The 22,075-nt window shown below is 46.3% G+C and overlaps 1 protein-coding gene across 2 annotated transcripts in view; it reads right to left on the bottom strand.

The window, feature by feature from the left end:
* RBFOX1 (RNA binding fox-1 homolog 1) overlaps positions 1-22,075 on the bottom strand; it is a 1,681,944-nt gene that overhangs the window by 1,402,910 nt on the left and 256,959 nt on the right. The gene's annotated exons all lie outside the window — the stretch shown is intronic.

The raw sequence follows: 22,075 nt of genomic DNA, 5'->3' as shown, positions 1-22,075 counted from the left end.
GTGAACTCTTTTATAGGATGTCTTCAAGGAAAGATGGGAGGCTGATCTTTTAATGATCTTATTGTGGAATTTCCTGCATTGGAGTAGGCAGGATGAAACACACATTAAATTTCTTTTCAATCTTAGAACTCAAAGATTCTGTAATGCTCAATTCCGTGACAGCAAAGGTTCCAAGTGACTTCATTTTACAGTGAAGAAAACTGATTTACGGTGTCCCATAAATAATACATTTTATAAACATGGCTATCATCACCCAATCAGAAGGAACAAGATTCATTTTCATTAATATTTAAATAAACCAAATATCACCTGAACTGAAAATGGCCATTATAATATCATATAATTCAGTGAGTTGGGGGAAAGGTCATCTTCAGCCAGAAAAATCAAGATTTACTAATCGATTGAAAGATGTATATGGAGCCTTATATCAAAGAGAGGGGCTTCCCAGGTGGAACTACTGGTAAAGAACCTGCCTGCCAAAGCAGGGGACTCAAGAGACACAGGTTCAGTCCTGGATCAGGAAGATTGCCCTGGAGTAGGTCATGGCAACCGACTCCAGTATTCTTGCCTGGAGAATCCCATGGACAGAGGAGCCTGGCAGGCTATGAGTCGGATAAAACTGAAGTGACTTAGCACGCACACACAGATACAAAAAAGAGTTGGCCCTGAACTGCCCTCTCTCTGGAAGAAACTTAAGTAGCAGAGGTGGGACTGGTTTGCAGTGTCCTAGAAGCCTGACCGAGTGCTTTCAACTACTCCTACAAAGTAGTTCTATAACTTATACCCAGATTCAATGCAATTCACACATTTCAGAGCTCAATGATGCACATTATTTACAAACATATATTTAAAATATATGCTTCCCCTTTGTAAATATGATGAACCATTTTTTTAACTTCACATTTAGTGAGTCCACTGATGTTGATAAATCAGAACATCTGATAGCATCAAGAGGCTCCAAAATATTGCAAAGAGAGAGACCAGTGTTTGGAGAATTCTGATGGTACAGACAGCTGTGAAGGGTGAGTATGGTGGGAACAGTGCTTATCCATCTGTAACTGGAAAGGACTCAATAGGATCTCCAAGGATAGACATCCCCCACGTTCACTGCCTGTTGTTCATTTGTAGAAAAGCTCTGGTCTCCCAAGTATCCCCTGAGTCATAAACACTTGGCTTAAGAATTGATGATTGAAAAGATATAAACATGGTAAGACCAAGGTGGAATTGGGCCAGGAGAATATAAGCAATTTAAATAGTAAATTAATCATATAGCAGTCACAGAATCTTTAGTTCCTCCCTGAAGTACCTGCTGCTGCTAAGTCACTCCAGTTGTGTCTGACTCTGTGCGACCCCATAGACGACAGCCCACCAGGCTCCCCTGTCCACGGGATTCTCCCGGCAAGAACACTGGAGTGGGTTGCCAGTTCCTTCTCCAATGCACGTATGCATGCTAGGTTGCTTCAGTTGTGTCCGACTCTGTGTGACCCTATGGACAGCAGCCCACCAGGCTCCTCTGTCCATGGGATTCTCCAGGCAAGAACACTGGAGTGGGTTGCCAGTTCCTTCTCCACTGAAGTACCTAGATAATTGTATCTAATGCCCATTCCTAAGTTGTTTTACAGATATTAAGACCCCCACCAAATGGACAAACTTAACTACCTGATGATCATGAGTATGCACCCCCAGAGCAGCCGGAGCCTGAGAATTGATTATGTTAACCCCAGTGACACAGCCCTGATACCTCCCCATCAATCAGGGTGTGTGCACAAGCTGATCACACACCCTGAGACTTCTTTGCCTCGCCTTACTCATACCCTTAAAAACTCTTTCCTGAAACCCATAAGGGGAGTTTGGGTTTTCTGAGCATTAGCTGCTCTGGATTCCTTGTCCAGTGCCCACAATGGATGCTGCTCTTTCCTTCAGCACAGCCCCATGTCAGAAGATTGGCTTTTCTGTGAGCGGGAGAGTGGACCAAAGTTTGGTTCAGTAACACATCCATTCAGTCATCCTTCCATCCTTCTTTCCTTCATTCAAGCCTCATTCCTTCCTTCCTTCCATCCAGGCACCCACCCACATTCCCGATCCTCCCTTCCCCCATCCATCCAACTACCCTTCCATCCTTCTTTCCTCCATCCATCCATCCATCCATCCATCCATCTATCCATTCCTCCAAGTCTCCACTACCTACTAGCTTTGTGACCACAGATAAGTCATTTAACCTTTCTTTGTCTCAGAGAAATGGGAATAAACATATCCTCAATGGATACAGGTTAGTAATCAAAGTTAACATTTGTAAGGCATTTAGCATTGTGCCTGGCACAAAATCGATGCTATTAAAAATTTTGTTATTATTCATTAAGCCTTTCTTAAAGCCAAGCACTGTCATTCTGGGGCTCACAGTCTAACAGGGAAGACAGATCTTGTCAGGGATGCTGGTGAAGGCAGTGCCAAGGAAGTGACAAAGGGGCTGAGATCTCAATGATCAGAAGAACACGACCAAAAGAGGTGGAAAGAAGAGTCAGGACCGAGGAAACGAACAGTCAAAGCTATCGATGAACTTCTATAAATTCATAGCATGCCTAGGCTGGAGAAGTGTCTGTCTCCTGATAACAGAAATCGTAGCACCAGCAGATCCTAGACAGACTGATTATAAATCCACAGATATACTGATCACAGGTCCTTTGGGCAGGTCAACCTTCTTAAAGCCTGCCCTGACTCCTCTCCAGTCTCCTCCTCCCTCACCTAAGGCACCCATCCCGAACCTTTTTGGCACCAGGGACCCATTTCTTAGAAGACAACTTTTCCATGGACCTGGGTTGGGGGATGGTTTCTGGATGATTCGAGAGCATTACATTTACTGTGCACTTTATTATTATTACATCAGCTCCACCTGAGATCATCAGGCATTAGATCCTGGAGGTTGGGGACCCTTCCCCCTAAGACACTCCCTTGCACATCCTATGATCCAGTGAAACTGAAATAGTTGGAAAGACACAAGGTACTACCTGCCTCTAACACTTTGATCACATCTTCCTTCCAGAGCTGGTCATCACCTGGCCCTTCTTGAACTCACTATTCAAAGTCCACATAGATGGAAGCTTCTCTCTGTAGCCATGACTGACTGACCCATCCAGCTGGACTGGTTTTTTTTCCCCAGGGTCCCATGGCCTTTTGCATATCCCTCATCTGAACAAGAATCACACACTCTTTCCAACCCCTTTAGCGTTGGGCTGTCCAGGTTGTGAACTCCTAGAGGGTGAGCACAACGTTTATAAAGATTCCTTTTAAAAGATAATAATAATGAATTAATAAAGAAGGCTGAGGGCTGAAGAATTGATGCTTTCTACTGTGGTGCCAGAGAAGACTCTTGAGAGACCCTTGGACGGCAAGGAGCTCAAACCAGTCAATCCTAAAGGAAGTCAACCCTGAATATCCATTGCAAGGACTCATGCTGAAGCTGAAGCTCCAATACTTTGGCCACTCGATGCAAAGAGCCAACTCACTGAAAAAGACCCTGAAGCTGGGAAAGATTGAGGCCAGGAGGAGAAGGGGGTGACAGAGGATGAAATCGTTAGATGGCATCACCAACTCGATAGACATGAGTTTGAGCAAAATCCAGGAGATAGTGAAGGACAGGGAAGCCTGGAGTGCTGCAGACCATGGGGTTGCAAAGAGTAGGGCATGACTCAGCAACTGAACAACAGCAGCAATGACAACAATTAATTAATTATATGTTTTTGGCTGTGTAGGGTCTTCATTGTTTGGGCTTTTCTCTAGTTTCACTGAGTGGGCTGAGCTCAGAAAGCTGAGTGCCAAAGAACTGATGCTTTTGAACTGTGGTGTTGGAGAAGACTCTTGAGAGTCCCTTGGACTGCAAGGAGATACAACCAGTCCACCCTAAAGGAGTCAGTCCTGAATGTTCATTGGAAGGACTGATGTTGAAGCTGAAACTCCAATACTTTGGCCACCTGATGCGAAGAGCTGACACATTTGAAAAGACCCTGATGCTGGGAAAGATTGAAGGCGAGAAGAGCAGGGGATGACAGAGGATGAGATGGTTGGATGGCATCACCGACTCAGTGGACATGAGTTTGAGTAAACTCCGGGAGTTGGTGATGGACAGGGAGGCCTGGCATGCTGTGGTCCATGGGGTCACAAAGAGTCAGACACGACTGAGCAACTGAACTGAACTGAACTGAGTGAGTGGGGGGGCTGCTCTCTCGTTGTGGTCTGTGAGCTTCTCAATGGGTTGGCTTCTCTTGCTGAGGAGCACAGGCTTTAGGGTGCACAGGCTTCAGTAGTGGCAGCTACGGGACTCTGGAGCTCGGGTGCAGAAGCTGTGGTGCACACACTTAGTTGCACCGTGGCATGTGGGATCTTCCCGGATCACAAATCGAACCTGTGTCATCTGCATTGGCAGGTGGATTTTTTTCTACCACTGACCCACCAAGGAAGTCCTCAAGGACAGAGTTTTATCCAGCCCAGCAGCCCTGCTGCCTGGCACAGTGTGCAGCCTCTCTCCAGCTGCTCACCACACTGGGAAAGTCCAGGAAGCCCTGCCCCATTGACCCAATGTGCTAAACCCCAAGAGAGGGCACTGAACTTAACTCCAGAAAGAAGTCTTCTCTGAGCATCATGGCCACCTATGGCACTCCCCTACTCAGCATGCAGGGGGATAAAGTTAATTTCACATCCGTGTCAGCTTCATGCCCACACTTTTATATCTGCTTTTAATCCAACCTGCAGTTGAAATGAATTTTATACTCCCCCACCCTTGACACTAATAAGAATCTGACAAATCCTTTAGGTGGATTGTTTTATAAAAACAAAGGGTGAGAACCATTGTTACAAGGTGAGAATAGAAATGGTCATTAGCAATGGCACCAGGCAGCAGGGAATATCTAAAGACCTAAGAGTTCCAAAGCAGTAATGCAATTTAAAATAAAACAAAACTAAAGGCTGTCCTGAGTTTGCAATTACTCTTGCAGATGACGGAAAGAGCGATCTGTGACCAGGGAGAATCTTGGATCCTGGTGAAGTTGGATGGAATTTTCACGGCCCTGAGATGATGCCCCAGTTAAAGAGCTGAGAGGGAAGGAAAGGGAAAGGGCGTCGGAACAAAGTCAGGCAGAGCTGCTCACTCCGTGCATTAGCCGCGGTCACCTCTGTGCTCATCCAAATGGATGCACAGAACAGCGAACCAATTACTTCCAAGACGCTGGAGTTGATGACCCCTGGGCAGGCACTGTGGAGTTTAAGTCTAACTCAGACTCTCTCAACAGGGCTGGCTACGGCATCGCTTCTACTTCCACCGAGTCAGCCACCCCCTGCTCCATAGATTCCTGCACATGGGCAACCACGAGGAGCTCCTAGGATCTCCTGTCTCCACATTTGCCCCTCTCAGCCCCCCAGGGAGCAGGCAGAGGAGTGTTGACAAGCTATGGATATGCCCATGTTACTTGATGGTTTAAACCCCATATGGATGGCTGCCTTTTCCATTGCTGACAAAACCCATACCTGGGGCACACAGTCTGATGGCCTGCATGGTGGGCTCCTGGCCACAGGCCCAGCCTTGTCTGTTTGTCAGCGAGCAGGCACACCCTCCCTCCAGACCCCCTTAGGTACCAACCCCAGCGACGGAGCAGTTCTGGGTCACGCCTTACTTCCCACCAGCCACAGGGATGCTGTGTCTTTGACCTGGGATGCTCTTAACACCCAATTAACTCTCATTGTTATATCCTCATGGAAGCCCCTGCCCTACAATCTCACGAGTCCATTATCCTTTCTTCAAAGTGCATCTCCCAGCTGTCATTTCACAGTGAGAGGAAAACGCTCTTCTCATTCAAGGCGGTCTGTGTCACTGGGCAAGTGGGCTCCATGAGGGCAGGGGCTGTCACTGCATCTGTCTGCTCACCCGCCTAACTCCAGGTCTGACCACCCCGCAGTGGGCACGGATGGCATGTGAAAAGCTCTTGCTGAAGGAAGGATGGCAGGGAGGAGGCATAGGGGTGGAGAGGGGAGAGAAGGGAGGAAGAGAGGAAGGAAAGGAGAGAGGGAGGAAGACAGGCTTCCCCACCCAGCGGCTAACTCCAGACACACTTCCAGTGACCATCAGCTTCTCTAAGAGCTTCCTCCCTCCCCACCCATCTCCGCCTAGCTCAGTCCAGAAATCAGGTCTGATGGACCTGACTCTGGTTCCATGAGGGCTCTGACGGGATGAAACCTCACCTGATCCGAGTTCCTTTCCTCCCAGGAATCTAGACTGCCCTGCTAAGCTTCCGCTGACTCCTAGAACTGAGAACTCACATACTGTGGGGTCACTGTTCTCTACCACAAACCCAATAAGAACAGAAGCCACCAAGCCCCGGAGCAGGAAGATCAGAGCAGAGAGGAAAACAGGTGAGGCTGGAGGGTTCTGGGAGACAGTAGGGGCTGCCTCGTGGCCAGATGACCTAGCAGTTCAGGACCTACTTGACCCTCCTGGTACTGACCACACCTCCTGTCTCAGGGCTGAGACTCACTCCTGTGCTGGGTACTGGATATCCCCATTTTCTGAGCTACTCTGAGTGCATCTCTGTCACTTGCCAACAGAAGAGTCATGTATCACAAAGGGTGGCATCTCCCCCAACTGGCAGCTTCTCCACCAGCCCTGCCTTCAGATACAGAAGCTATATCTTGACCACATTGATGATGGCGACTGCATGCATTCTTCCCCAGCTGCTCAATGGTCCCTATCTAGACAGCATATTAAAAAGCAGAGACATTATCTTCCCAACAAAGGTCCGATTAGTCAAAGCTACGGTTGTTCCAGTAGTCATGTATGGATGTGAGAGTTGGACTATAAGTTGAAAAGCTGAGTGCCAAATAATTGATGCTTTTGAACTGTGGTGTTGGAGAAGACTCTTGAAAGTCCCTTGGACTGCAAGGAGATCCAACCAGTAAATGCTAAAGGAGATCAGTCCTGAACATTCACTGGAAGGACTGTTGCTGAAGCTTCACTACTTTGGCCACTTGATGCAAAGAGCCAATTCATTAGAAAAGACCCTGATGCTGGGAAAGATTGAAGGCGGGAGGAGAAGGGGACGACAGAGGATGAGATGGCATCACCAACTCAATGGACAGGAGTTTGAGCAAACTCTGAGAGGTGGTGAAGGACAGGGAAGCCTGGAGTGCTGCAGCCCATGGGATCTCAAAGAGTCAGACACCACTAAAGCGACTTAGCACTCACACTCATGCTGAACAAGAACAAAATCCAACAGCCAATAGTTCTAAACCAAAATGGATTCCAGGGACTAAGACTCCACACTCCCAATGCAGGGGGCCTGAGTTCAATCCCTGGTCAGGGAACTAGATCCCACATACTGTAACTACAGATCCTGCATGCCGCAGCTAGACCCAGCACAGCCAAATAAACAAATACATATTTAAAAATAAATAAATAACCCCACCCCACCCCCCACCTCCACCCATCCTCACTATGCCTTCACCCTGGCAGGTTCCCTTGCCAGGAAGTCTGTTCTCTCTTCATCTGCCTGGGAACAGAGACCTAGTCTTTACATCCTCGGGGAACCCTTGCCAAACACAGCGCAGATCTTGCCAAACTCCCGCTTCCCGCTCTCAGTATCCCTCTGAGTACTCATCACTCGCTGACATTGGCACCTCTAATCCTTCACTGGATCCTCAGCACTTTACAACTCCAGGCCACACTTCTCCTTATTCACGAGTGATGGCACGAGGGTCATGTGGGACACTGACTTGGGTTCAAAATCAATTCTCCCATTCATTTAGATACGTAACTCTGGGCAAACTTCTTGATCGCTCTGAGCCCCTGTTTGCTTACCTATTGGAGGGCGGGAATAACCTTGCTCTTTAGAGGATTTGCGTGAGGATTACACACTGTAAGTACCTGGCACCGCTAGCCAATACATGGCCATCGAGCCAGACGCCCAGCAATGACGTGCACCTGGTCAACAGCAGCCCTTTCAATAAACGATGTCACAGGTGCTTTGCAAAATGCTGTCAAATAGGTAAGATTATCCAGGTGACTCTGACAGCTGAGCCCAGGCAGTTCAACAGCCAACACAGCATCTGGCACATAGTAGGTGTCATTTGTGTGTGTGTGCTCAGTGGCTCAGCAGTGTCCAGCTCTTTGAGACCCCATGGACTGTAGCCCGCCAGGCTCCTCTGTCCAAGGGATTTCGCAGGCAAGAACACTGGAGTGGGTTGTCATTTCCTCCTCCAGGGAATCTTCCCAAGCCAGGGATCGAACCTGTGTCTCTGGCGTCTTCGGCACTGATAGGTGGATTCTTTACTGCTGCCCCAGCTGGAAAGCCCAGGTGTCATTTAAGATTTCCCAAACTAAGGAAGGAAAGGGGCTCTGCCCTTACTGATGAAATACAATTGTAGCTGCTGCTCCAAGGCTTATATTTGACTTGTCACCGTGTTTACATGCAATAAGCATCAATTAGTCTGCCTGCTGCATTTAATTTGGCTGCACACACCCCGTCCAGCAAGGGTTCAGGTACAGTATTGGCGGCTGCTTCATGAGATGTTTCCGGTCTCCCTCCCCAGGGAATCGAACTTCTCCCCAAAGCTCCAGGGACCTTCGAGAGACTAAGGATATTACACCCCACCCGCCACCCCGCTTTGAGGCTTACTGTTGGTGTGTTTAATTTCCTGTCTTGGCCTTACAGGAGATTTCTAATGTTTGGGCTGTAGGGTATGGTCTGATTAAAAGTAATCCTCCCAATTATGGGCTGGCATGAGCCTCCTGTCACACGCACTCTGCCACCAGCCTCTGCCTCCCTGTCAGCAATAATTGTCTCGGCACTGCCTAACTGTAAATGAAAACCCCAGGGGCATGTGTGGGTCCCCATTTCCCAGGCTGCACCGGATCTTTTAATTTGCACTGTCTGTCAAAAAGATGCTGCTGTGTGTACTCAAAGAAATCCTCAGACTCTCAGATTCAAGGCCAGGGAGAGCAAGGGTACCATAGCCTCTTCGAAGAAACTGTATTTGAACCCGCCAGAGATAACAGGGTGTGTGCAAGGCAACAAGGCTCTTTTTCTTCACTGCGATCTTCAGTGAGACCGGGTATGAAACAGGGAAGCTGAACTGTAGGGAAAATTCAAGGTGTATTTATATTATTTTTTTTTTCCCCACCAAGTCCACAAGACAGGACATTGCATTCAAAGCAGGCGATAGCAACTCTGTGAAAAGACATACACACAGGAGACCTGATTATTGCAATCTCTACAAAATTAAAATTTTCTGGGTGTGGAGTGAGGGGAAACATGTCTGTCCTTTCAGGTGAGAAACATCACCAGGTTCTTCTTGTAGAAGCAGAGAAGACAGTCTGTTCTGGGCCCTGTGGCCAGACCCACAACGGGCCGCGGAATGTGGTGCTGAGTCAGCATCACCATCGCTCGGAGAGGCTATAGAGCAAAGGTCTCTGACCAGTGAGGAAGAAGGGGGGTTTGTTGTGCTCCTGTGCCCACATCCCTTTTTCTAAGAAGGGCACCTGCCCAGGAATGCGGGTGTCCAGCCTGGCTCCTCCCCACCTTCCTTTTCCCTGGACAGAGGACGGGGAGAGGGCGAGGCCTGAACCCCAGAAGGGCACGAGGACCCTTCCCTCAGGAATTTACAGCGCAGACATCCAGGCAACGCGCTGCTGTCTGCACGTGAACAAGGCAGCTGAACAGTGTGATCCAGACTGAGGGCTGGGCATCTTTGGGGAGTGCTTATGGAGGCAAAGTGCATCTCAGTTTTGCTCAAAGCTAGTGGAGTCTGAAGATATGATGCTTTAGAATTGCAGTGCTGGAGAAGACTCTTGAGAGTCCCTTGGACTGCATGGAGATCCAACCAGTCCATCCTAAAGGAAATCACTCCTGAATATTCAGTGGAAGGACTGATGCTGAAGCTGAAGCTCCAATATGTTGGTCATCTGATGCGAAGAGCTGACTCACTGGAAAAGACCCTGATGTCGGGAAAAACTGAGGGCAGAAGGAGAAGGGGGCGGCAGAGGCTGAGATGGTTGGATGGCATCATTGACTCAACTGACATGAGTTTGAGGAAATTCTGGGAGATAGTGAAGGAAAGGGGAGCCTGGTGTGTGTCAGACATGACTTAGCAACTGAACAACCACCAGGGGAGGTCTCTCAGACCTAGTGATTCTAAGTAACGGTCTCTTCCTCTGAGAACAACCACTGCTCCCGAGCCTTTGAACTCTCCCCAGCAGACACATGGCACCATGAGAAAGATCCCTCCATGATTCAAATGCGGTAGGTTCACCTGGTAGCCTGGGGGCTGGGCTGCAACAATCAACATTGACAGGAAATGGAGAACCGATACAGCAACCAGAAAGCTCACAATAGGCTGAGATACTAAGAGATTTACAGAGCTGGGGTACAAAGCGCGGCATTGCAAATACATGATGCTTTTGTTCATTAATCACCGTTATTTCTATTGGAGTACAGTCACTTTTCAATGCTGTGGTAGTTTCTACTGTACTGCAAAGTGAATCGGTCACATGCCTGCACACACACGCCAAGAGTATATACATTTCAATCCCATGGAATATTACTCAGCCATCAATCACCTTTTACTCTGCATCTCTTTCTCAGTGAAAAGAAGCTTTCCATTTCTATTACCAAGATTAATGTGTCAGCAATACACAGCCATAACCATAGCAGAAACCAGATGTCATAGAGAAGGCGGGAAAAGAGACCAAACAAAAACAATCAAAACCAAAGCAAAAGCCAAGGAAAAAAACCCTCAGTACATGGTGTGCTGTATTTGCTCAGATGGCCACTTTATTTACACCACTGAGAACACTTGATTTTGGCGGCCCATAACTCACTGCTCTATTAAAGAAAAGAAAGCTAGCTGGCAGCATCTACTTCAACATGGAGCAAGAAAACGGACCATAAAGAAAACCCAGACTCTTCTCTGAAAGTCTCAATTAAAAAAAAAAAATTCTATTTAATATGTGTTGGACTCCAGAGTACCTTATTACCTTATTTAATTCAGACCAGGGTAGATGTCTCCGAATAAAAATGGCACTAATGTGAGAGGAATGAGGCTGAGGGATGTGGACATCATCTTTTCTTCAGAGAGATAATCAGCTTATCAGAATTCATTTCAACCTAAGAAAGGTCTCACAGCTACACTGAAAATTCAAGCCGATCTCATCATCTCAAGGATGTAATCTCAAGGAAATGGTAAAACTATCAAGGCAAGCTTGGTGCAGTTATCTTTATGTATAAGAACAGCAAGCATCAGATACCGACAGAATCACTGTGGCGGGGTCCGCTCCCAAGTCCGGGAGAGACCTCTATAGAAAATACATCAAGTGCCTTTGCTGAGAATACTGTTATTTATTTTTGCTTCCAAGCGGCCGAAGTTACTTTTCAAAGATACATTGCTACCCTGTTTCCATCCAAACCACCCCCACCCACTCTCTGAAATCTGGTATTCTGAAAAACATAGGCTTTAAAAAAAACTGTCTCCTAAAGTAGTCACTAACAGAGGTATGTGCTTTTTAATCCTATCCTTGCTATTAACTAGCTGTTTGGCCTTGATTAGGATACTTAACTCCGAGCCTCAGTTTCCTCATTTGCAAAAAGAAAGGGTTTGTGCTTTCATGATTTTAACTGCTCTTTTAATTTCTCTGGATGATCTGGTTCACATGCATTCTCATGAGAAGGAAAATCAATGAAAACACCAGCAAAGCCTCCATACAAGTATCTTTAAGTCTTTAGAAAAACTCGTGATTACCAAGGGGGAAGAAGGGTGGGGAGGGATGGATGGGGAGTCTGGGATTAGAAGATGCAAACTAGCATATATATTGATAGAATGGGTAATCAATAAGCTCCTACAGCAAACTCTACTCAATATCCTGTGATAAACCATAATGGAAAAAATACTTCAAAATTAATATATATTGATATGTGTGTGTGTATATGTGTATATGTGTGTGTGTGCACGCACATGCTCAGTCACTTCAGTTGTGTCTGACTCTTTGCAACCCTATGGACCACAGCCCACCAGGCTCTTCTGTCCATGGGAGTCTCCAGGCAAAACACTGGAGTGGGTTGCCATGCCCTCCTCCAGGGGATCTTTCCAAAGCCTATATATATATATATATATATATATACATAACCGAATCACTTTGCTGTACAGCAGAAATTAGCACATATAGACCAGCTATACTTCAATTTTTAAAAGGGGCACATAAGTCTCAACAGAAGACAACAGTGAGATAAAATATATCATGTGTACCTCTTGATATGAAACTCTAACCCCCTCCACCCCGCAAATTAAACAAAAATAGAGAAAACCCATCTAGTCAGAAGGGAATATCTAATTCTCAAAGAAATGCAGTGGATTTCAGAAGATACAAGAAAATTCCCCACGGTTCAGCAAAGCACCGCCGAGCCATTTGGCACAATGTTCCAGAAAAACAAAGACAATGAAATGAAAGAAAAATAGCCCAGCAGACAGGTGGATCGATAGAGCACTCAGCAACCCCGGCAGGGACAAGGGGTGCCATAAAATCAGACCGAAGTCACGAAAAGTTTGGTAAACGTTCCGAAGGCCACAACGGGTCATTGTCAAAAGTTATGTTTTCAATGTGAGACCTCATCCAAACTTGTTTGGGTTGATATTTTTCTTTACAGCATGACTTCAAGCAAGTGATAAATACGGTAGACTCTGCCACAAGAAATATAGGACGTTTCAAGACAGAACTACTTGTTTCTCTGGCTTTGTCATGAGCGACAATAACATTTAATGGCAAGAACTCAAGACCTAACGTAAGCAGAACTCAGGTTCTGGTTTTTTTCTCTGTTTGATGCTGAGACATTTACAGACCTCTCTGAACCTTAGCATCATCCCCTGGCAAGTGACGAGCCCCGACACCCCGGGATTACTCTGAGGACTGAAAGAAACAGTGCCTGAAAACACTCCGCAAGACGCTTGCAGGGACTTCCCTAGTGGTCCAGTGATGAAGACTCTGAGCTTCCAATGCAGCGGGCACAATTTCCATCCCTGGTCAGGGAACTAAGATCCCACATACCAGGTGGTATGGCAAAAAAAAAGAAAAGAAAAGAAATTGCTTGCACACAGGTACCTCTCTAATGAATGTTAGCAACTTCTATTATGTGAAGCTTCATGTTCTGGGCTCAGAAGGAGCATTTATAGAATGTTTACTATAAACTCCAGATCCTCTTCTAAACTTTCTGTCACTTCTCTTCACTGAAGAATCTTTCCAACAATTGTGAGTTACTTTCAATCCACAAAGAATGCTCCCACTTACCCTAACATGCTCCAACCTTTCACAAAAATTAGAAAAGGATCCTGTTAAGACAGGTACTTGCTTTAATAAGGGCTGTATCACTTAATAAGAAAATAGTCCTTAATTCTAAAGCAAACTTCTAGCCAGGCAGTTGGGGAGAAAAAAAAAAGATTCATTTAATTTCTACCTATGGTCCATATTCTTCTAGACCACGTGACAGCCATCAGAAATATAGCATTCATGCATACAAAACTCCAGGTTTACACAGGGCTTTCGTGTCTGTTAGTCACTCAGTTGTATCCAACTCTTTGAAATGCCATAGTCTGAGTAAGCAGAATTTCCTTCAGATTTTAAATACATAAAATCCCCTGAAGGGAATGGCAACCCACTCCAGTATTCTTGCCTGGAGAATCACATGGACAGAGGAGCCTGGTGGGCCACAGTGCAGGGAGTTGCAGAGTCGGACACGACTGAAGCGACTTTAGCACGCATGCATGCAGGCATCTTAAGTCTACAACTTAAAGAAGCAAAGGGGGAGGGAAAAAAAATCATTCCCAAAGTTTCTAGTTTCTATTTCTAATCTTCAAGGATGTTTTTCAATGACAATTCAGAGGAGGTAAATGTTTTTAAAAGGGAACATAATGGAAGTTATTTTTGTTCATTTGAATGTGTGTGTCCACTCATTAATCCGTTCGGCATTTTCTGAGCTCCCGCTCTGCGAAAACCATCAAAGCATGGGGCCAGGTACAGTTCGGGATTCGGAGATGAATGGGATGCTGCATTTTCTAAACAAGCTCACATTAATAACAGCTGATGGAAAAGCAACAGCAAAACCAGGCTCCACGCAGAGTAGGGGTGGAGGGACGTGTTCGAACCCGAGGGCAGCAGTGGGGGGAAACAGACACGGCAAAGTGACAACTGAGATGACTCACGGAGAATAATTAGGTTTTGTTTGTTCTGCAGTCAGAGGAGGGGAGCATGAAAGCTTGGCAATACTGCAGTGTAAAGAAAGAGTATGGCTACCCAGGTGGAGGCACGGCACTCCATGGCATCTTGAAGGATCCTGAGCCATCCTTGGCCAGAACGTGGGAAGGTCGGTGAGGGGAGTGATCCTGGAAAAGATGAGACCGGATGGAGGAGGCTGGCTGGGCCATACCCAGTGACAGCACCAACGGAAGGAATACTTATTGCCCGCCGCCAGGCACTCTGCCTGGTGCTTCCCATGGACTAACAGAGGGCAGGGGCTCCCTAATAACTCTGTGAAGCAGGGGCTTCTGATGCCAGCTTTACAGCCCAGGAAATTGAGTTCAGAGAGCCTGGTTACTAAAGACATCTGAGTGATAAACAGAGGGTCTTTGCCTTTCACTGAGACCCATCAGCCCCCAAAGGTCAGGCTATCAGCCATGGTAAATAAATGAGCTTAGACTTCAACTTTGAAAAGACTCTGATGCTGGGAAAGATTGAAGGCAGGATGAGAAGGGGACAACAGAGGATGAGATGGTTGGATGGCATCACCGACTCAATGGACACGCGTTTGAGCAAGCTCCAGGAGTTGGTGATGGATAGGGAGGTCTGGTGTGCTGCCAGTGGGTCACAAAGAGTCAGACACGACTGAGCGACTGAACTGAACTGAACTGGGACTTCAACTGGTAGCCATGAAGGATCCATGAAGGACATCTGAGGAAGGGGAGGACATGTTCTGACTTGCATCTTCAGAGACCATCTGGCCATGCAGTACAGAATGGGCTGGAAGTGACAGAGATGGAAATAGAGGTTCGGGGAGCTATTGGAAAACACAGTCTCTGAAGCTGCTTTACCTGACTGTTTATTTGTGCTTCATCCCTGGCTGGCTTTGTGACTTGAGGCAAATTACTCAAACTCTCTGAGCCTCAAGGTCTCCATCTATAATATGAGAATCATAGCAATACAGTGGCTGCAGTCATGAAATTAAACAATGCTTGCTCCTTGGAAGAAAAGCTATGACAAATCTAGACAGCATATTAAAAACCAGAGATATCACTTTGCCAACAAAGGTCCATATAGTCAAAGCTGTGTTTTTTCCAGTAGTCATGTACACATGTATGAGTTGGATGATAAACAAGTCTGAGCACAAAAGAACTGATGCTTTCAAACTGTGGTGCTGGAGAAGACTCTGGACAGTCCCTTGGACTGCAAGATCAACTCAATCTCCAGTAAATTCTAAAGGAAATCAATCCTGAATATTCATTGGAAGATTTGATGCTGAAGCTCCAATACTTTTGCCTTTTGATGCAAAGACCTGACTCACTGGAAAAGACCCTGATGCTGGGCAAGATTGAGGGCAGGAGGAGAATGGGGGTGACAGAGGATGAGATGACGGGATAGCATCATTGACTCAATAGACACGAGTTTGAGCAAATTCTTGGAGATAGTGAAGGACAGGGAAGCCTGGCATGCTACAGCCCATGAAGTCACAAAGAGTCAGACATGACTGAACAACAACAAAATAATACCACTCCTCTCAAGAAAATTGTTTTAGGAATGAAGGCAGTAATGTATTTAGAGTCTTTATATCTGCCTGGTTCACTGAAGCCACTTAAGAATGATATTAATTAGCTTGTGTGAAAGTCACTGAGTCGTGTCTGACTCTTTGCAAGCCCATGGACTATACGGTCCATGGAATTCTCCAGGCCAGAATACTGGAGTGGGTCGCTTTTCCCTTCTCCAAGGCATCTTCCCAGCCCAGGGATCAAACCCAGATCTCCCCCACTGCAGGTGATTCTTTACCAGCTGAGCCACAAGGGAAGCCCAAGGAGACTGGAGTGCATAGCCCATCCTTTCTCCAGCGAATCTTCCCGACCCAGGAATCGAACTGGGGTCTCCTGCATTGCAGGTGGATTCTTCACCAACTGAGCTGTCAGGGAAGCCCAATAATTAGCCTGGCTTACCATAGCCTTAAAAAAAAGACACACTGAGAAGGAAAAAGAGACAATGGATCAGCCCGTTCAGATGAGTCCCCAAGGTGTCAAGGTTTCAGGCACTGGCATTTTCCTCTTTGTGCTGTTAGTCTTCAGCGTGACCCTCCCTTTTGAAGCTCCCACCACCTAAGCCATCACCCAGGAGGCTTCTAGATCAGACTGTGGCTGGGTAAAGGCTCCTCACCAGGGCACACAGTTCGGGGGTGGTGGTGGTGGTGCCAGAGACGAGAACCAAGACAAGGAAATGGGTCAAGGTCCCCGTGCTCTCTTCCACCCGCTACTGCCAGCTCCATCGTGTGCCCACCCAGTGCCACTCTTCGGTGTCTTAAGCTCCAAGTTACCTTGTAGGGGTTGCCTGGTCACCCAGGAACCAAACCAGACTGTCATTCCAGATTTTCCACAAACACCCAAAGGGCAATGGGACACATTCAAACATGAGACTGTGTTTGCATCCGAGACTCTGGAAAGCACCACAGTCTGTCTCCTTCCCAAGGGCTAACCTCTGGGAAACACTCCCCTAAGACGGCTTGTCAATCTTGAACCCTCCTTGGTACATTAGTACTAATGGTCTCTTTACTTTTTAATAAGTACTGTTACCAACCCAGGAAAAAAGAAAAAACCAAAAGGTCTTGGCGAATCACATGCGTGTGCTACCTTAACTGAACCCATCAGGCTCTACTTAGCTAAAGGCCAAGTTCAGATACTTTGCAGCAGCCTTGAACTTGATTTGAAAAAAAAAAAAAAAATCATCAAGCTCGTAATTCTGCAAAAGTAAGGGCAAAACGAAAATTTGTCACCTGAATTGATCTTTATCTTCTACCTCATTAGGGATCTGCTGTTTACCTGTGGTGTATAATGAAGGGAGGCTTGTCGGTCGCCCTGAGAGTTACTCTGAGCTCTGTTAGTGGTGGAAAAGGGTAATAGGCGATGGCTTACGTTGAGCACACGGCGCAGGAGAACTGAGCTCTCGCACAACAGTAGCATTCTCATGTTACAGATGAGGAGTCCACGGTTCAGAGAAGTCCGTAACATGCCCAAGGTCACCGCAATGGGAAGGTCACCAGGAAGTGGTGATGCTGGGATGCAAGCCACCAGTAGACAGCAGACCCACAGGTGTCCACCCTGTGATGGATCAGCGGTCACCCATTTGTCATCTCCTTCTGGGCAGTATGGGCTTCCCTCACAGCCCAGCTGGTCAAGAATCCGCCTGCAATGCAGGCAACCCCAGTTCAATTCCTGGGTCGGGAAGATCCGCTGGAGAAGGGATAGGCTACCCACCCCAGTATTCTTGGGCTTCCCTGGTGGCTCAGCTGGTAAAGAATCTGTCTGCAATGAGGAAGACCTGGGTTTGATCCCTGGGTTGGGAAGATGCCCTGGAGAAGGGAAAAGCTACCCACTCCAGTATTCTGGCCTGGAGAATTCCATGGACTCTATAGTCCATGGGGTCACAAAGAGTCAGACAAGACTGAGCGGCTTTCTCTTTGAACTTTCTGGGCAATCCATTTAAGGAGCTCTGATAGCTAATAGTTACTGCTCAGTGTGCTAAACATTCTCAAAATACTGGCTCCTCTGGAATGGATAAAGAAGATGTGGTACATACATGCAATGAAATATTACTGAGCCATTAAAATGAATGAAATAATGTCATTCATAGCAACGTCTATGGACCCAGAGATTGTCCATCCATCCATACTGAATGAAGTAAGTCAGACAGAGAGAAATATTGCATGATGTCCCATATATGTGGAATCTAAAAAGAAATGAGACATGTGAATTTATTTACAAAACACAAAGAGCCTCACAGACTTAGAGAACAAACTTATGGTTAACAGTGGGGAAGGTTGTGGGGATGGGATGGATGGGGAGTTTGGGATGGTCATGTACATACTGCTATATTTAAAATGGATAACTAACAAAGACCTACTGTATAGCACAGGGAACTCTGCTCAATGCTATGTGGGAGCCTGGGTGGGAGGGGAGTTTGGGGGAGAATGGATACATGAGTATGTATGGCTGAGACACTCTGCTGTCCACCTGAAACTATCGCAACATTGTTTATCTGCTATAACCCAATACAAAATTTAAAAATTCAGAAAATTATTGCCTCTGATCATCATATTGAACTATGAGGCAGTAACTGCTTTAATATCCATTTTCCAGATAAGCAATATGAGGATTTGAAGAAAACGGCCACCCAGTTAGTGATAAACCTACTATTCTGCTTCCAGAATCAAACTTTTTCCCTTTTTGAGTTTAGATAAATTTACGCAAGTGTCGTGCATGAGTGCTAAGTCACTTTAGGCACATCCGACTCTTTGTGACCCCATGGACCATAGCCCGGCAGGCTCCTCTGTCCATGAGATGTTCCAGGCAAGAACACTGGAGTGGGTTGCCATGCCCTCCTCCAGGGGATCTTCCTGACCCAGGGATTGGACCCACGTCTCTTAGTCTCCTGCATTGGTAGGTGGGTTCTTTACCACTAGCCCCCCCCACCCCACCCCGGGAAGTCCTGTCCGCTTTCTTATTTGAGTATCTAGCACTGAACTTGGCACCAAGCTGACAACCAGTGATTGATGAGCAGGGATGAGTGGACAAATGACCATGGAGGGGATCTCTGTGAAGTCAAGTGGAAGCTTCACCTCCATGCCCACAGCATCTTGCAAGGTGCCCAGCACACAGTGGGCACTCAATAAATGTGCAAAGAATGACTGCTGCCATGACTCAATGCATGCGGACCCAGGGCTCTGCTTTCTCTGCAGAAGAGGGAGAGATGCTGTTTGATGCCTATCTCCCAAGCTAAGCCTTTTCATTACTTTCCCATCCTCCACAATAACCACATAGAAATGTGCAAAGAAAACGGTTATGTTATATCTGGTGTCCTGCTGGATTAACTTGTGGCCCAGGGGACATTATCAGTGCCAAGGATCATAATCCTTCACTCCCTATCTCTGTGCAAACAAAACTGACAAAACACTCCCAGGGCTCTGGGAAGTAACCTTCACATTTGTGAGCGGCCGGCTCTACACGCTTTCCTCCTGAGCGGGGGTTCCCCATCCCCTCCTCATCTCAGGAAGGAGGCCGGATGGTCCCACCAGCATCGTGTAGGGTATCAGCAGCTTCACCCCGGTAAGGTAATCTGACATGTGTGAAATGAGCCCGCTTATCAGTGAGGAGAGTGCCCAGCAGCTTTTAGGGATTCGGGAGGGACCTGCTGGCCGCTGCAAATCTCTCACCAGTGCGCTGGAGTTTGACACTTAATATTCAAACCCAACTGCAGGCTATGTACTCAGAGGATAAAACTTGGTAATAGCACACAGACTGATGGGCTGAGCATACAAACCTCCAGTGTAAAGACTCACTTAAGAGCTTTCTGCCGCAAATGGAACTGGAAGGGAGGGAGGGAGAGAGGTCGGGGGCGAGGGAGAGGGGCTGGAAAGCAGAGTCACAGTGAAAACAAGTGAGGGAGAACCAGCATCAGAATCCCCAGCGGAATCCAGCAATCTGATGGTGGTGGGGCTAGTGGGGCTTAGAAGAAACAAAATAACTAAACAAAGATGTATATTGCTTATCCCTTTGTCTCCTTAAACAATACGGAATGACTTAAAAACACAGTACAATAGCTCATCGTTCTGTTTAAATTCATCGTATTTATATTCATTATTTTTCCCACCAGGGACTCAAAACAAGAGGAACATTTCTGGAATTACACATCATCACAGAGAGACATGCAGAAGGACAATCTAGTACTTACGTGCCAACTGCCAAAACACAATTTCCCCACGTGCATTAACCTAAGAAGACTCTACACTGTCTAGCTAATTTGATAGCCTCTTGGAGAATCTCATACAGGGCTGAGCATGAAGTAGGCGCTCAATCACTGCTGATGGGTGAGAGTTATTCTATAAGAGGGCGCATTCATATCTACTGTTCCCCATTTTATAGAAGTTCTGAACTAAGCCTGCTTAGACCAAAGGAAGTCAATGGACCTAAGTGGCCCATGTGTACACAATGTTTAAACCATTTACCATTTAAAATAATTCATGAAAAACTTGCTGATGCTGAAAAACCAATATTAAATATCTAATTCTGACTCTTCCTGATAAACCAAAATATCCAACCGCACTGGGACCATATTTTGCACAGCAAGAACCTCGTGAGCTGAGTAGCTGATGCTTCTTTTAGAAAAGGTGCATGCTCTCCCCAGCCCCCATCTATCTCAACTGTCTCGAGTCATGTCAGTCATATATGTTACCTGTTTGACCCTCTGTAGGCATTTGGGTACCTGATGTCTGGTTCACCTATTTAGAGTGTAAGGTAAACACTCTATCTTCATTTTATTCACTGAAATGCTTTTTACTCTTAGGATAAACATCCATGCAATTCTTCCCTTTGCCCAACTCCCTGCTGGAATTTTGAGATGGCACAAACACATGCAGGCATATTGGCTACAAGAAGAGAATATAATCTGATGGAAGCAATCTAAATGGCCATTGACAGATGAATGGATAAAGAAGAGGTGGTACCTATATGCAATGGAATACTACTTAGCCATGAAAAGCAGAGAAACTGGATCATTTGTAGAGATGTGGAAGGACCTAGAGTCTGTCATATGGAGTGTAGTAAGTCAGAAAGAGGAAAACAAATATCATATATTAACGCATATATGTGGCATCTAGGCAGTTGGTACACAGATTATCTCATTTGCCAAACAGAGACACAGACACAGAGAACAAATGTATAGTTGCATTTGTTGGGGGGAGGTGTTGGGATTGGGAGACAGGGATTCACATATATACAGTACTAGGCATAAAACAGAAAACTAATGAGAACCTACTGTAAAGTACAGAGAACCCTACTCAGGGCTCTGCAATGACCTAGATGGGAAGGAAATCGAAAAAAGAGGGGACATACGTATACATATCGCTGATTCACCTTGCTGTATGTTAAAACCTAACATGACACTATAAAGCAACTATACCCCAATAAAAATTTTTAAAAAAGAAGAATAAAGGTTGACTCTCTGATGACATTCTGAGTAAAGTGGCTTTTCCCTTTTCGTTCTCATTATAATTGCAGAAATCTTTCAAAGGGGTGGGCGGATCTCAACCAACACACTGAGCTTTGAAACCAAAGTTTTTGATGACCACATCACTGGCTCACACATATGACCCGCAGTGGCTTCCTGAAGCCTGCGGAATGCTAGAAACTGCTCAGTATCAGGGCTACAGAACAAGCTGACCTGTCGCAACAGTTCTAGACTTCTTGTCTCTTGACCATCTGATGCTCTCCACTACCACCCAGACGCCACATCTCCTGGGGCCTGCCCCATATGTCTTCCTCCCTCTGGTGTCTGAGGTTGTACTCATCCTCATTCCTTTGGCTGGAATCCCATTCCTTGATCCTTTGCAGAGGAAAACCACACCCGTGCTTCATGGTCCAATTCTAATATCATTTCCCAAGAGGAGCTGGAATTAACTCTCCCCAGTCCACGAAGGCTAAACTAGCCCCTTTACCCTTGGATTTCTATGATCCTCTATTCACATGCCCCTACTAACAGCAAATCTAAGTTATCACAGAGTGGTTTATCTCATAGATATTTATTGCTTGTCTCTGTCCAAACTTAGACAAAGAGCTTCTTGAAGGGAGAAAATTATTCCACTTTGTGTCTTGAGAGCTTATCAAAGGACCTGGTCAACACACACCTAAAGCAGAAAATGATGAGCCCAGACACAGCTGTAAGGACACTCCAGAGAGAGGGATCTTAAATCTTACTGGGGAGGATCAGCACAGTTTCTCAAGAGATGTAAGTTTTGAGAGGGTATCA

Source organism: Oryx dammah, unplaced genomic scaffold, assembly GCF_014754425.2.
Source record: "Oryx dammah isolate SB20612 unplaced genomic scaffold, SCBI_Odam_1.1 HiC_scaffold_2, whole genome shotgun sequence".
NCBI classification, from domain to species: Eukaryota; Metazoa; Chordata; class Mammalia; order Artiodactyla; family Bovidae; genus Oryx; species Oryx dammah.
Note: the sequence above shows the minus strand (reverse complement) of the source record. Positions and strands in the feature narration are given on the sequence as shown.